Below are 16,564 nucleotides of genomic sequence, written 5' to 3'. Positions count from 1 at the left end.
GTAGGGGGTAGCAGTTCTTAGGATAAGCATCATTCCAGTCAATGAAGTCGATGCACATCCTCCACTTCCCATTGGCCTTCTTAACCATTACAGGGTTGGCCAACCACTCGAGGAACTGCACTTCCTCAATGAATCCAGCTTCTAGGAGCTTCTCAACCTCCTGCTTAATGGCTTTCATCATGTCAGGGTCATAGGTTCTTTTCTTCTACTTTATGGCCTTTCGAGTTGGATCGACATTCGGCTTATGAGTTATGAGATTCAGGTCAATCCCAGGCATATCAGTTGTCTTCCAAGTAAACACATCAATATTCTTTTGTAAAAAAATTGTCAATCGGCCTTTCAAGGGTTTGTGTAGAGATGCTCCAGTATATGTGACCTTCTCCGGGTCTATGGAGTCTAGGGGAATTGGGACTAAGTCCTATGTTGGCTTCCCCTGAAGTTTTTCGTTCTCACGAACGTCTATGTCTTCAGTATGGAGGACTTCCCCCAACTTACTTTGGGCCTAAGTGCTGCAACATAGCAACTGTGGGCCATTTTTTGATCCCTCTTTGTCTCTTCTACACCGTCCCAAGTCGGGAACTTTAGTACCATATGGTAGGTTCAGTGCACGACCTTAAATGCATGAATCCATGTTCTACTCATGATGGACGTATAAGTAAAGGCTGTCTTAACAACTTAAAAGTTTAACATCTACGTGGCCTCCCTGGGCTCTTCCCCAATAGTTACGGGAAGTTGTATTGCTCCTTTAAATTGGCATTCCATGTGATTAAACCCATAGATAAGTGCGTCAGATGGAGTTAGTTGAGAATTATTGTAGCCCATCCTTATGAATGTGCCATGAAAAATAATATACATGGAAGCTCCATTATCCACTAGGACCGTCATAAAAGGACAATTTCTAATTATCGGGGTGATAACAAGAGGATCGTCCTGAAGAAATTTCAAACCTTCAAGGTCTGGGTCACTGAATTCAAGTGTCATCTCTGACTTAGAATGCTTAGACGGTTCTATGACTATGCTCATCACCTCTCTCGCATAAGCTTTTTGAGAGTTCCTTGTAGTCTCAGCTGCTGTAGGACCTCCTGAGATTGTATTAATTACTGGCACTCGGGGCTGTGGGTTGCGATCTCTGTCATTACCCTTCGATCCTTATCTCTTCGATCATTGTCTCTTTTTTATCCTCCAGCCTCTTCACCCTTGGTGAAACGTCCGAACTTTCCTCTTCTGATAAAATATTCAATCTCATCCTTAAGTTTCCTGCAATCATAAGTATCATGACCGGCATCTTTGTGGTACCTGTAATATCGATGCTTGTCTCTTTTTTCAGGGTCTCCCCATAGTGTTTTCGACCATTTGAACTCCTTGTCTTTCTCAATTTCCATAAGGATTTGGCTCCTCGGAGCGTTCAACCTTGCATATTCAGTGAACCTTGCTTGCTGATTCTTCGTAGAAGAGGAATCAGAGCCTTTGCCAGTTCGAGGATACTTGTCCTTGGCATCGTACTCCTTATCCGTCTTCCACTTCTTGTTTCCAACGGGCTCATTACTCACCATTATCTTCTTCATACTTTCCTCCACGTTGATATACTTTTCGGCCCTATCCTAGAGCTGCAGCATGCTTTCAGATGGGCGTTTGGCTAGTAATATCATAAAGAACTCGTCTCTAGTCCCTTACTGTAGGGCTATCATGGCTACCTTGTTGTCAAGATCCAGGACCTTCAAGGCCTCCTTCATGAATCGGTTTAGGTAGTCCTCAAGGGACTCCATTGCTCCTTGAACTATACCCATGAGATAAGCCAAACTCTTCTCGTACACTCTGCCACTTATAAATTACTTGATAAAAGCTTGGCTTAAGTCTTTGAAAGATCCAATCGAGTTTGGGGGAAGATGGATGTACCACCTTTGAGCCATACCTGATAGGGTTTGAGGAAAGGCCTGGCATTTAATAGCGTCGTTCACGGGCTGTAATAACAGGGTGTTAGAGAACATCCTAACATGGTTAGCCGGGTCACCAGTACCATCATATGCTTTGATGGTGAACAATGGGTTCGAATTATCAGGATCTCCTAGGGGCATCAAATCACTTGGGTCAGCCCTTGGGGCAGCAGCCCTTCTTGGTATTGGACCATCCAGGTATATGATTGGAGGAAAATCTCTTTACGTCACAACACGTGGAGGTCTTGGGGTCAGGTATACCTCAATTCACGCTTCAGCCTTTCGATCTCAGCTTCATGAGCCATGATCATATCCTAGACATCTTGGGGAATCATCCCTTGAGTGCTCCTAGGCCGCTGGTTGGCACAAGGCATCGACTCTTTACCAGCACGCCTTATCCTTTGAGGGACCACATTGTTCGATGATTCAGATTCTCTATCAGAGTAGGGTCAAGATAATTCTCGGTCCTCTGGGATGGGAGCCAAGACACATATGTATTGGGGCATCCACCCTTGTCCGTCGCTCCGATTAGAGTGTCCACTTCCTTCAACCTCGGGGTATAAAGACATCCCGTAAGTGAGGTTAGTGGTCACGATCGTTGAGTACTCATACCCAATGGGTTGAGAGTTGACAATTCATGTAGCTGTTGATATTGAGGATTCATCCCTTGAGGAGCCGGGGGATTCATCCCTTGCGGCTGAGCCTCGGTTTCCCCTACTGGGGTTCCTCATTGGGTGGAGGTATAGGTTGAGTGTGGTGGTACCTCTACCAATGATGTGATTGTTCGCGATGGGACATGATTTTCTGTTCCATTATTATTTCTGCTCCATGTATTCACCATGGTTGTTACAGTCTTCCCACAGATGGTGCCAAGTGTTGTAGAATAAAAACTAGGGTGCGTTAGTAACTAATGCTAGGGTTTGTGAGCTTCGAGCTTTAATGGCTATTCTCGTGTGTGAGACTATCTGTCCTCACAAGATTCCTATGTATCGCTGTGTTATAGAGAATCAAGCCAAAAATGTAGTTCTAGGTTGAGGGGTAGAGCCTTTTCTATAGAGATGAGTCAGGGGTTAGACTTGTGTTGGGAGACTTGGTGGACAAGTCTTCTATTCAGATGGTAATTAGGATTCCTGTAAAGGAAAGAATTCCAGAACCTTCTTTGGAGGACTTTGAGTCCATTTTCGACACATGTCTCTGCTCTTCCACCCGTATTGGGCCTAGTCCGTGAACATCTCATGTTCGTGGACCTTGACGACCTCTGCTGGTGGGCTTTGACCACTTGGACTGTTTTGAGTCTTCTATGAGCTTAAACCAGTCTGGTCTGTATTGGGCTTTGGACAAGAATCCCATGTGTAATTAATGTGACATTTAATGTGTCTTTATGATGTATTTTCCATCCATATCAGTTAAATTTAAAAACTAATTCATTAGACCATTTTCAAGTGCTCTTTTAACGGTTGTGAAATCACGATTTTACCCTTTTATACAGTAAAATTATAAAAATGTCATCTTTACATAATTTTTGTTAAAAATAAGTAGAATTTGTATATCCAATAGGAAATGAATACCCTCACCTCCTACTCACAAATTTCATGTCAATACCTTCAAGTTACATAACTTTTTCAGTGCAAATTAAATTTCTTATTTGATAAGGCACATCATCTCCTTTTATCAAATTCTACTTTCATCTACCTTTATTAAATTCTACTTTTATTATTTTAAATTTTGAGTGAATAAAATGTTATTTCATATTATTTACGTGACTCCATTTTTTGGTTTTGTAGTTTTATTTGAAATATCAAAAATGCCACCACTATATTATTTAAGCAAAAAATGTATTGAAATTGTGCTGGTATCAGGAATCGAACATGTGACTGAATTTTATCCTAGAACCATGTAGCTATAATGAATTTTTATTTTAGTTTAAAAATTTAGTTAATTTTTTTCTCGTTTTTTAAATTTTAACTTTTGAATAAATAAAATGATAATTTATACAATTATATAGTTGCAATTTAAATTTTATAGTTAGACACGTGCGCGCGCGCATACACACACACACACATATATATATCAATTATGTTGTAAATATTATGATAAATATATTTTATAAAATTAGGCATTTTTTTATACTTCTCTTGGATTTGTTTTCGGACAATCATAATTCTGTTTTATTCAGTTTGATTTGTGTGCTTATCGAGTCAAAAGTATTAGGTTTTGTTAGAAGAAATTATTGATATCAGTATTTAAACTATCAGAGTATATTGATCAGCATTTTACAGAGGTGACATCATCATCATTTATCATCAGTATTTGCTGATCAACTTTTGTCATCAAGATTTACTTTCATAAGTATCTGTCGAGCTGGAAATCAGGATATATCAAAGAAGGAAATATTTGTAGAATATATGTCGGTGTAGGACTTTACTTATTGTAGCAATTAGTAAATGGATATGTTATAAGATTCCTTATTGTATGTTATTCCCAAACATATTAACAAGAATTACAGAATGGGGGTTGAATGTAATTCTGGCTTCTTTTTCTGATTTTAAGAATGTTCTTACTTAATATATAACTGTGTTTGATTTTACAAGAAGTGCGGAATGAAAGTAAAATAGAAATTAAAACACAAAGCAATAAAACACAAGGCTTTAAAACTTTCTGGTGGATTTGAAATTATCCACCAGAGATATATATATAAAGATGAGAACTCTGTGATTCTTGAATAACACACAGCTGCTTACAAGTTGAACAACAAGAACAACTAAGAATTTTTTTACAGATTTGCTTTCTCTATTTCTCTAGTTTTTTTTCTAACTTCGATACTTTTCAACTTGCTACTCTTGGTTTATATATTACCAAGTTATATGATAGTAAGACAAGATAATAAGATAAACTGAATCTAGTCTAACTTCATGCTGCTACATTACTCTATCTAGCATCTTTTAATATCTTCATAATTGCATGAAAATGGTAATGCTTCTTTGTTCTCTAAGTCCTGCAATTAGCCTGCCACATTCCATTTGCAAACACCCGACGCATGTGACTGTGTTGTCACTGTCAAATGCTCTTTTGAATTTATGATCATCCATCGAGACTATGTTGGTCATCTGTCGGGAGCCTTTGTAGATCATCTGTCGAAGTCTTTCTATAACCTGACTCTATTTCACTTATACAGAATTACAAGACATCTTATATTTACAATTAGCCAATCTATTCTACATATCAATCTAGTAGTCAACATGACTCAAAGAATCCTACAACATCTACTCAACTAAAACATTGCTGTTTACAGAAATGTGCTACAATACTTATTGTTACATAAGCTACACTCTCGATGGATGTTCAGAGGTCATCTGTCAGGACTATAAAGATCATCCGTCGGGACTATTATAGAACATCCGTTGAGAGCTACACAAACACTAATTTAAGTCTACTAAGGTGTTTTGTTCAACTTATCATCAAGTTCACAACATATTCCTAACACCTTATCCTTCGAATTTGATCATCCGTCGAAATGCTACTAAATGCTCTAAAGTTGCATGGAAGAGTCTATCAAACAAAGGACTTAAACCTCAAATTTCTTAGATCTCTACCAAAGGATTGGAAACCCATGACAGTCTCACTAAAAAACTCTCAAGATTACAAGGAATTCACCTTGGATAGACTGTATGGAATTCTAAAGACTTATGAGCTTGAAATAGAGCAAGATGAAAAACTGGAGAAAGAAAGAAAGAAAGGAGGGTCCATTGCATTAGTTGTTGAGAAAGAAAAGGATAAGGAGACAAAGGTTGAAGCTGTTAAATCTGCATCGAATCCTAGAGTTTGTGAAGGCAAAGGAAAATGATTGGTAGCTGAATATAAAGACCAGCTTAGTCAAGATGACATGGATGACATAGATGAGCATATTGCTTTTCTGTCCAGGAGGTTTATCAAGCTCAAATTCAACAAGAATTTTGGAGCAGCCAAGTTCAACAGAAACATGGTTGATAAGTCTAGATTCAAATGTTTCAAGTATGGCTTGGCTGGTCATTTTGCTAGTGAATGCAGAAAGTTTGATTCTGGTAAAAAGAAGTTTGAGGCTGTTAATTACAAACAGAAAAATTTTGAGTTACTCAAACAAAAGGAAAGGGATTTCATCACACAGGAAAATGACTAGGTTGTAGATGGATTAGAAGATGATGAAGATATAAACTATGTCAATCTAGCACTTATGGCCAAATCAGATGAAAAAGAGGTCAGTTCATCAAGTAATTAGGGAAACAGAAAGAATCTTTGGTATATGGATAGTGGTTGCTCAAGGCACATGACTGGAGATTCTACCCAGCTCACTGAGTTCAAGGAAAGAGCTGGCCCAAGTATCACTTTTGGAGATGACATCAAGGGTTATACTGTGGTAAATGGCTTGATTTCAAAGGATAATATCATCATTGAAGAGGTTGCCCTAGTGGATGGACTGAAGCATAATTTGTTGAGCATCAGCCAACTTTGTGATAAGGGCAACTCAGTTATTTTTAATGCAGAAGTCTGCGTTGTGACTAACAAGAAGAGCAACAAAGTGGTTCTCACTGGAGTGAGAAAAGGAAATGTGTATCTAGCTGACTTCAACTCAACAAATGCAGAATCTGTAACTTGTCTTCTCAATAAAGCAAGTCAAGATAAAAGTTGGCTGTGGCACAAGAAGCTGTCCCATCTAAACTTCAAGGCCATGAATGAGCTAGTCAAGAAATAATTGGTTAGAGGTATTCCTCAAGTAGAGTTTTCAAAGGATGGATTGTGTGATGCCTGCCAGAAAGAAAAGCAGATTAAAGCATCATTCAGAAAAATCTAGAATCATATATTGAAGAACCTTTACAGCTACTTCACATGGACTTGTTTGGACCAGTAAATGTGTTATCTATCTCAAAGATGAGATATTGCCTAGTAATTGTGGATGATTTTTCAAAGTTCTCTTGGACATATTTTCTAAATTCCAAAGATGAGGCTAGTGAAATCACCACCAATCACACAAGGCAAGTTAATCATCCTGACTTAAAGGTTAGAAGAATCAGGAGTGATAATGGAATTGAGTTCAAAAATTCTGCGATGAAAGTGTTTTGTGAAGAGTGTGGAATCATGCATGAGTTTCTGCAGCAAGAACTCCACAACAAAATGGAGTGGTGGAAAGGAAGAATAGATCACTTATTGAAGCTGCAAGAACTATGCTTGAAGAATCAAGGCTGCCAACTTACTTTTGGGCAGAAACATGTTATACTCAGAATATCTTCTTGATCATTCACGCAAAAGGCATGACTCCATATCAGATATTCTAGAATAGGAAGCCAACTCTAAATTTTCTTCATTTTATTGGATGCAAATGCTACATTCTAAGGAATCAAACTGAACAGCATGGAAAGTTTGATGCTAAAGCAGATGAAGGAATTTTTGTTGGATATGCTGTTGGAAAAGCATATAGAGTCTAAAATCTCAGAACAAACATTGTCATGGAATCTGTACATGTTGTGTTTGATGATAAGAAGATTGAAGGACTAAAAGATGAAGGTTTCCATGATAGCCTCAAATTTGATAATGTTGAGATGATTAATGATGACAGTGATGATGATAGCGATAAAAAAGCAGTGTCTAAGGATAATGCAGAAAAGACTATCTCCAATGACGCACAAAATTTAGCATCAGTCAAGTTACAAAGTGCATCATCCGTCGGAACAATGAGAGAAGCTGAGAGTCAAAACAGATCACTTACAGAAAGAACTCCTTCGAATCAAAGATTCATAAACTCAGGGGGAGTTTCTCCCAATCAAAACTCAGTCAAACATCAAGACAATGACGAGGCCTCTTCATCAAGAGCTAATCTACCACAACAGAGAAAATGGACTAGAGATCACCCTTTTAAGCTCATCATTGGTGATGCATCTTCTAGAGTTCAAACAAGAAAAGTAACTCAAGAAGAATGTCTATATAACAGCTTTCTCTCAAAGGAAGAACCAAAGAAGGTAGAAGAAGCTTTGTTAGATCCTGATTGGGTTCTAGCTATGCAGGAGGAGCTAAACTAATTTGAAAGGAATAAGGTATGGAAGCTGGTACCCAAGCCTAAAGGAAAGAATCTAATTGACACCAAGTGGGTATTCAGAAATAAGATGGATGAAAATGGCATAGTTATGAGGAACAAACCTAGATTGGTTGCTAAGGGCTACTGTCAACAAGAAGAAATAGATTTTGATGAGACTTTTGCTCCTGTTGCAAGACTTGAAGCCATCAAAATTTTCTTAGCGTATGCATCCCATACCAATTTCAAAGTCTATCAAATGGATGTCAAAAGTGCCTTTCTGAATGGAAATTTAGAGGAGGAAGTCTATGTCAGTCAACCTCCTGGTTTTGAAGATCCAAATTTTACAGAATATGTCTACTATCTTTTGAAAGGACTTTATGGATTGAAGTAAGCACCTAGAGCCTGGTATGATACTTTGTCAAAGTTTTTCTTAGAAAATCAATTCACAAGAGGTACTGTTGACAAAACTTTATTCTTTAGAAATGTTAATGACTCTAATATACTTGTTTAAATTTATGTAGACGATATTATATTTGGCTCTACGGATGAAAAACTTTACAAAAAGTTTGCCAAATTGATGCAAAGTAAGTATGAAATGAGCATGATGGGAGAACTAACTTACTTTCTTGGTCTACAAGTTAAGCAAGTCAGTGATGGAATTTTCATTAGTCAAACCAAATATAATTATGATATTTTAAAGAAATTTGATCTAATGGATTGCACATCTGCAAAAAATCCGATGGCTACTATAACTAAACTTGAATTAAACACTACTGAAAAGTGTGTGGATATTTCAAGCTATAGAGGCATGGTTGGCTCACTTTTATATTTTTTTTTTCAGCTAGTAAACCAGATATAATGTTTTCTACTTATCTTTGTGCTAGATTTCAGGCAAATCCTAGAGAATCCCATTTAATAGCTATAAAGAGAATTTTCAGATATATCAAGGGAACACCAAAACTTGGCATTTGGTACCCTAGAAATTCTTATTTTGATCTAACGGGTTATTCAGGTGCAGACTATGCAGGGTGCAAGATTGATAGAAAAATCACTACATGAACCTGTCAATTTCTTGGAAACAAGCTAGTATCCTGGTTCAATACAAAGCAAAATTCAGTCTCTAATTCTACAACCGAGGCTGAATATATTGCTGCTGGTAGTTGCTGTGCATAAATTCTATGGATGAAAAACCAATTGTTGGACTATTATAACGACTCGTGTATTTTCTTTTATTTTTAATATTCTAAAAGTGTAATAATTGAATAGATAATTAAATAAAACGTGTGTATTGATTTTTGGCAGCAGTTTGTTGATTATTATTTATTTATTTGTGGTCTGTGGATATATGGATTGGATTTTGTGAATTATTATTGAGATATGTGGTTTTGTTATGTTTTTAAAAAGTAATTTTATTACCATTTTAATTCCATAAATATTGCGATTATCTTTAAAATTGATTTTATAATTTTATAATTTCAATAATTATTTTTAGGATTTTGCAAAATTCAGAAATCAATATTTCACTAATTATTTATCGTTAAATGATTTTCTGATTGTGTTTATTTGTAAATTCCATATTTAATTCCCGAATTCCTCAAAATTCACGAAATTCATATTTTATCAAGTTTATAATATTCTGAGAATTTTAAAATTATTTTGGAAATTTTTGGGATTAATTTCACCCGCGTGTTATTTCGTTTAACTGTTAAAAAGCGGGTATAAAGTGCACATTAAAATTGTTTTAAAATTTCGAAAATTATGTTTTTAATTATTTAGGGATATTTTTGATATTTTAAGACTAGTTTGGATTTAGTTCGATATGTTTTCAATCGCATTTTATTTCTTTAAAATATAAATTCGGGATAAATTCCGGTCCCTGGGTATTCAGGGATACGTGTTAACAACTTATAATAAGAAGTTAACACGTATCCAATTTTGCAGGACATGTGTTGGCTGCTGCTAACTCACAAACACACACATCAGGCATCACAGTCTTGTCTCTCTCTGGTCTCGCCCCTCTCTTTCGTTTCCCTCCTCCCTCCCCCGGTTTTCTTCCCTTTATTGCTTCCAGTCGCCGCTTTTCTCAATTTTTCCGATCCCAGTCGAGTTTCGCCAGGACAGAAGTCAGCGTAAAAGCTACTTAGGGGTTCCGAAAGCATTGCAAGGAAGTACCCTGACCATTCTTTTATGGTTCAGTATATATGAATAACTAATGTTTTAATCTCGTAAAGGAACAGAAACGTTTTAAGTTACGTATCCCCTGTAGTTATAAATCACTATTTTCAACTTATTTTGGGGAAAAGTAACTTTGAAAAGTACCTATCTCGAATGAAATGATTTACGAGCTAGATTTTTATATGTATGCTGTTAAAATGAATGGTTTTGAAATGAGATAGGTACAAGTGTTTTGAAAACTGGATAAAACGATCAGATATGGGATACATAGGGGTCAGAGTAGGCCTATTGAGGCGGCGTAAGAGGCTAATTCTGTTGCGCGGAAATTATAACCGGTTAGTCCAGCAGGTTAGAGACCTAGCTAGTCTCTGAGTTCCGGAACAGGTAAATGGGATGGCAGTTAGAGTCGTCTGGTGTTGATACCCTGATCAGCTATCTTCACATATCCGTACATATCTGATTTGGATTTGTGATTCCCGTAAGGGTATAAGTACTTGATACAGTGGTTTTATAAATGTGAATAGCATGCTAAAATTGGACTCTGGTACTTACACATTACACTATTACGTTTGTTTTATTAAAAGCATGCTAGTCAGTTATGTTAAATATATTTGTGATGTCATGTCTAATCTGATTTGTTAAGTTTCAAGGCTTATTATCAGAATATCAGAACTTAACTAGAAATCAAAACTTACTGAAGACAGGAAGTTATCAGAACTTAAGGCATCAGAACTTATATGAGGACTTAAGTGCGGATATACTTCAAGGATGAAAAGCGGATGATTTACAGGAGAGGATCTGGATTAAACAAGTAAAGATGTGCATAAAGAATTGGACAGCTATAGGACTGCAGTAGATAATCTCTGATTGATATATTCTAGGAAACAGAATCATTATCATATCAATTTGTAGTTATCTTGTAACTTTGTAGCATATAAACATAAATTAAGGTTTACACTATGAGTGTTATCATTCTCGAGAATATTATTCATTGTAACCCTAACAGCTCTTAGTGATATCATACATCACTGAGAGAGTAGATTAAACCTACTGTAACAGAGTTTGATATATTGAATAAACTTGTTTTCTGTTACATACTTGTGTTTATAATCGAATTGATTATAGATACTATATTCAACCCCCTTCTATAGTATCATTGAGGCCTAACAAGTTATATCCAGTTTTCTCAGTTTTTCATTATAGAATGTTGTTCGCATGATTACAGCTCTGTTCCTATCATTGTTTACATTACTGTTTTATCTTGTTATTCATATGTTGGTACTGTTGAGCGATTATGCTCACCCTTACAACCTATTATATATATATCATAGATGCCTGGAAGACCAATCAGACCTTGGCAGAACCGTGTTTCAGCCCCTTAAGGACCCGGCTCCTCAGAAGTAGTTAGTATCAGGCCACGTGCAGTCTGATGAGTTGATGAATAAGTTAGATTGTGTCAGACTTTTAAATAAATGGGTTGTAATAATCTTGAGCTTGGATCACACTTGAACCTGGATCAGATCTTGGTTCGGGGTCGAGTTAGTTTATTTTAATAATAATCTTGTTGTTTATATTTTTGGTAAATGTATTTGGTGACGTCAACTCCTGACCTCGGAGTTGAGGCCATCACAACTATGGTATGCAAGTAGACAGAATTCCTATTTTCTGTGATAACACAAGTGCAATTGCCATTACTAAAAATCCAGTACAACATTCAACATTCATTAGGGAATATGTAGTGAGTGGTACTGTGGAACTTCATTTTGTTCCAAGTGAGAAACAACTTGTAAATATCTTTACCAAGCCACTTGATGAATCCACCTTCACTAGGTTGGTAAGTGAGTTAGGTATGCTTAATTATTCTTAAATTATTAGTGATAATTTTGCAAGTTGCAATGCAGCCAGAAATTTAATTGATTTTTCTGTTTTCGATGAAAATTTGGCTAAGTTAAATTTTACATATCGACGGATGTTCCTTATCCATCGAATTTGATCATCTGTCGAAATAGAATAGCTTGGTAAAAATCAATTACTTTTCTGGATTATTTTTTGAATTTGATCATGTCTATGTGCTTTGTTCTTGAATGTTGTACTGGATTTTCAATAATGGCAATTGCACTTGTGTTATAACAGAAAATACGAATTCTATCCACTTACATACCATAGTCCAACGATTGGTTTTTCATCCATAGTATTTGTGCACAGCAACTGCCAACATCAATATATTCAGTCTATATTGTAGAAGTAGAGACTGAGTTTTGCTTTTTACTAAACCAGGTTACTAGCTTGTTTCCTAGAAATTGACAGGTTCCTGTAGTGCTTTTTCTATCAATCTTGCACCCTGCATAGTCTGCATCTGAATAACCAGTTAGATCAAAACCAGAATCTCTAGGGTACCAAATGCCAAGATTTGGTGTTCCCTTGAGATATCTAAAAATTCTCTTTATAGCTATTAAATGAGATTCTCTAGGATCAGCCTGAAATCTAGCACAAAGATAAGTAGCAAATAGTATATTTTGCCTACTAGCTGTCAAATACAAAAGTGAGCCAACCATTCCTCTATAGCTTGAAATATCCACAGACTTTTCAGGAGTGTTAAATTCAAGTTTAGTTGCAGTAGCCATATGAGTTTTTGCAGATGTGCAATCCATTAGATCAAACTTCTTTAAAAGATCATAAATATATTTGGTTTGAGTAATGAAAATTCCATCACTAACTTGCTTAACTTGTAGACCAAGAAAGTAAGTTAGTTCTCCCATCATGCTAATTTAATACTTACTTTACATCAATTTGGAAAACTTTTTGCAAAGTTTTCATCTGTAGAGCCAAATATAATATCATCTACATAAATTTGAACAAGTATACTAGCGCCATTAACATTTCTAAAGAATAAAGTTTTTTCAACAGTACCTCTTGTGAAGAGACTTTCTAAGAAAAACTTTGACAAAGTATCATACCAGGCTTTAGGTGCTTGCTTCAATCCATAAAGTGCTTTCGAAAGATATTAGACATATTATGGAAAATTTGGATCTTCAAAACCAGGAGGTTGAGTGACATAGACTTCCGCCTCTAAATCTCCATTCAGAAAGGCACTTTTGACATCCATTTAATAGACTTTGAAATTGGCATTAGATGCATAGGCTAAGAAAATTCTGATGGCTTGAAGTCTTACAACAGGAGCAAAAGTCTCATCAAAATCTATTCCTTCTTGTTGACAGTAGCTCTTAGCAACCAATCTAGCTTTGTTCCTGATAACTATGCCATTTTCATCCATCTTATTTCTGAATACCCACTTGGTGTCAATTGGATTCTTTCCTTTAGGCTTGGGTACCAGCTTCCATACCTTGTTCCTTTCAAATTGGTTTAGCTCCTCCTGTATAGCTAGGACCCAATCAGGATCCAACAGAGCTTTTTCTACCTTCTTTGATTCTTCCATTGAGAGAAACCTGCTATATAGACATTCTTCTTGAGTTGCTTTTCTTGTTTGAACTCTAGAAGATGCATCACTAATGATGAGCTCAAAAGGGTGATCTCTAGTCCATTTTCTCTATTGTGGTAGATTAGCTCTTGATAAAGAGGCCTTATCATTGTCTTGATATGTGATTGAGTTTTGATTAGAAGAAACTCCCCCTGAGTTTGTGAATCTTTGATTTGAAGAAGGATTTCTTTTTGTAAGTGATCTGTTTTGACTCTCAGCTTCTCTCATTGTTCCGAAGGATGATGCACTTTGTATCCCGATGGATGAAGCTGATTTTCTACCGAAAGATGATGCATTATGTAACTCGACTGATGCTGAATTTTGTGCATCATTGGAGATAGTCTTTCTGCATTATCCTTAGCCACTGTTCTTGATCACTATCATCATCACTAATCATCTCAACATTATCAAATTTGAGGCTATCATGGAAACCTTCTTCTTTTAGTCCTTCAATCTTCTTATCATCAAACACAACATGTACAGATTCCATGATAATGTTTGTTCTGAGATTGTAGACTCTATATGCTTTTTCAACAACATATCTAACAAAAATTCCTTCATCTGCTTTAACATCAAACTTTCCATGTTGTTCAGTTTGATTCCTTAGAATGTAGCATTTGTATCCAAAGACATGAAGAAAATTTAGAGTTGGCTTCCTATTCTTGAATATCTGATATGGAGTCATGCCTTTTACTTGATTGATCAAGGAGATATTCTGAGTATAACATGTTATTTTCACAGCTTTTGCCCAAAAGTAAGTTGGCAGCCTTGATTCTTCAAGCATAGTTCTTGCAGCTTCAATAAGTGATCTATTCTTCTTTTCCACCACTCCATTTTGTTGTAGAGTTCTTGCTGCGGAAAACTCATGCATGATTTCATACTCTTTACAAAACATTTTCATCATAGAATTCTTGAACTCAGTTCCATTATCACTCCTGATTCTTCTAACCTTTAAGTCAGGATGATTGTTAACTTGCCTTATGTGATTGATGATGATTTCACTAGCCTCGTCTTTGGACTTTAGAAAATATGTCCAAGAGAACTTTGAAAATCATCCACAATTACTAGGCAATATTTCTTCTTTGAGATAGATAATACATTTACTGGTCCAAACAAGTCCATGTGAAGTAGCTGTAAAGGTTCTTCAATAGATGATTCAAGCTTCCTTTTGAATGATGCTTTAATCTACTTTCCTTTCTGGCAGGCATCACACAATCCATCCTTTGAAAACTCCACTTGAGGAATACCTCTAACCAATTATTTCTTGACTAGCTCATTCATGGTCTTGAAGTTTAGATGGGATAGCTTCTAGTGTCATAGCCAACTTTTATCTTGACTTGCTTTACTGAGAAGACAAGTTACATATTCTGCATTGTTGATTTGAAGTCAGCTAGATACACATTTCCTTTTCTCACTCTAGTGAGAACCACTTTGTTGCTCTTCTTGTTAGTCACAACACAGGCTTCTGCACTAAAGGTAACTGAGTTACCCTTATCACAAAGCTGGCTGATGATCAACAAATTATGCTTGAGTCCATCCACTAGAGCAACCTCTTCAATGATGACATTATCCTTTGAAATCAAGACATATCCCACAGTATAAACCTTGTTGTCATCTCCATAAGTGATACTTGGGCCAGTTTTTTTCCTTGAACTCAGTGAGCAGGGTAGAATCTCCAGTCATGTGCCTTGAGCAACCACTATCCAGATACTAAAGATTCTTTATTTTTCCCTGCACACATCAAAATCAAATCAAGTTGATTTTGGTACCCAAGTTCCTTGGGTTCTACCTTGTTAGCCATTTTCTTTGGTTTCTTAGGTTTGACCTCATTTGACTTTGGTATTTCAGATTCATCCTTAGTCATTTGAGTTGGACCTTTGAAGCTATTCACTGAAGCAATATTGTCATGCACATTTTGATTAACAGGAAAGGGCATGCTATGTGCAAACATGTTATTCCGGTAGGCATGCTAAATGGCATTTCAGGCATACTAAATGAACCATAATAAGGATTAGGTGCAAATGGCATATTAGCAAATTGTGCATTCATATTCTCTGTAGGCTAGGCATTCATAGGCATTGCTGGCATGTTAGTCATGTTGGGAAAAGAAGGTGGTGCAGACATAGGAGTAGACATAGCAATTTTGCAATTAACAGACAAATGATTAACACTACCACACTTAACACAGATTTTTCTAGGATCATATTTATCAGGTGTGTAGTTGTTATATTTGTTAATTCCTACCTTCCCATTTCTATTGTTTTTCCTTTTTGATTTTGCTTTAACCTCAATCTTTTCTAATCTGTCATTCAATTGCTTGATAGACAGATGGCCAACATTGACTCTCTTTTCTTTTCTTACTTGACTTGATTCTCCTGGAACAAAGTTTTTAAAAACTGATCCATATTTATCATTCAACTTAGCTAGCATAGCTTTGCTAACTTGCTTACTTATATTCGACGGACATGGCTCATTGTCTTTCGACGGATAATCCTTTTGATTATTCGACGGATAATTTTCATTATCCATCGAATCCACATCCATTGAAAGTCCTTCAACCAGATTGGAATCAAGCTTCTCCTTGTTCTTTTTCCAGGTTGCATCATAAATAGCTTCTATACCTTGAGCTTTAGTAATTGAGCATGGACATCTCTAGATGATTTCCAAGTCTTACTACTTCATGTTCTCGTTCAAGTTGCTTTCTTAAAATCTCTTCTTTCTTTAAAAATTCAGTTAATTCATCCTTGGCAGTTTTACATTTAATTCTCAATTTTTCAAACTCAATGAATTGAGACTCTAGCACATTATTCCTTTCACTTAAAAACAAATTATTTTATTTAATTTTAGCATTTCCTTAGTGAGAGACTTAAGAGTTACACGTAAATGATACAGCTCAGTAGACATGTCATTGATGACATCATTGCACTCGGA

The sequence above is a fragment of the Apium graveolens genome, chromosome 11 (assembly GCF_009905375.1).
Source record: "Apium graveolens cultivar Ventura chromosome 11, ASM990537v1, whole genome shotgun sequence".
In the NCBI taxonomy this organism is placed as follows: Eukaryota; Viridiplantae; Streptophyta; class Magnoliopsida; order Apiales; family Apiaceae; genus Apium; species Apium graveolens.
The sequence above is the reverse complement of the archived record's forward strand: the minus strand, read 5'-3'. Positions refer to the sequence as shown.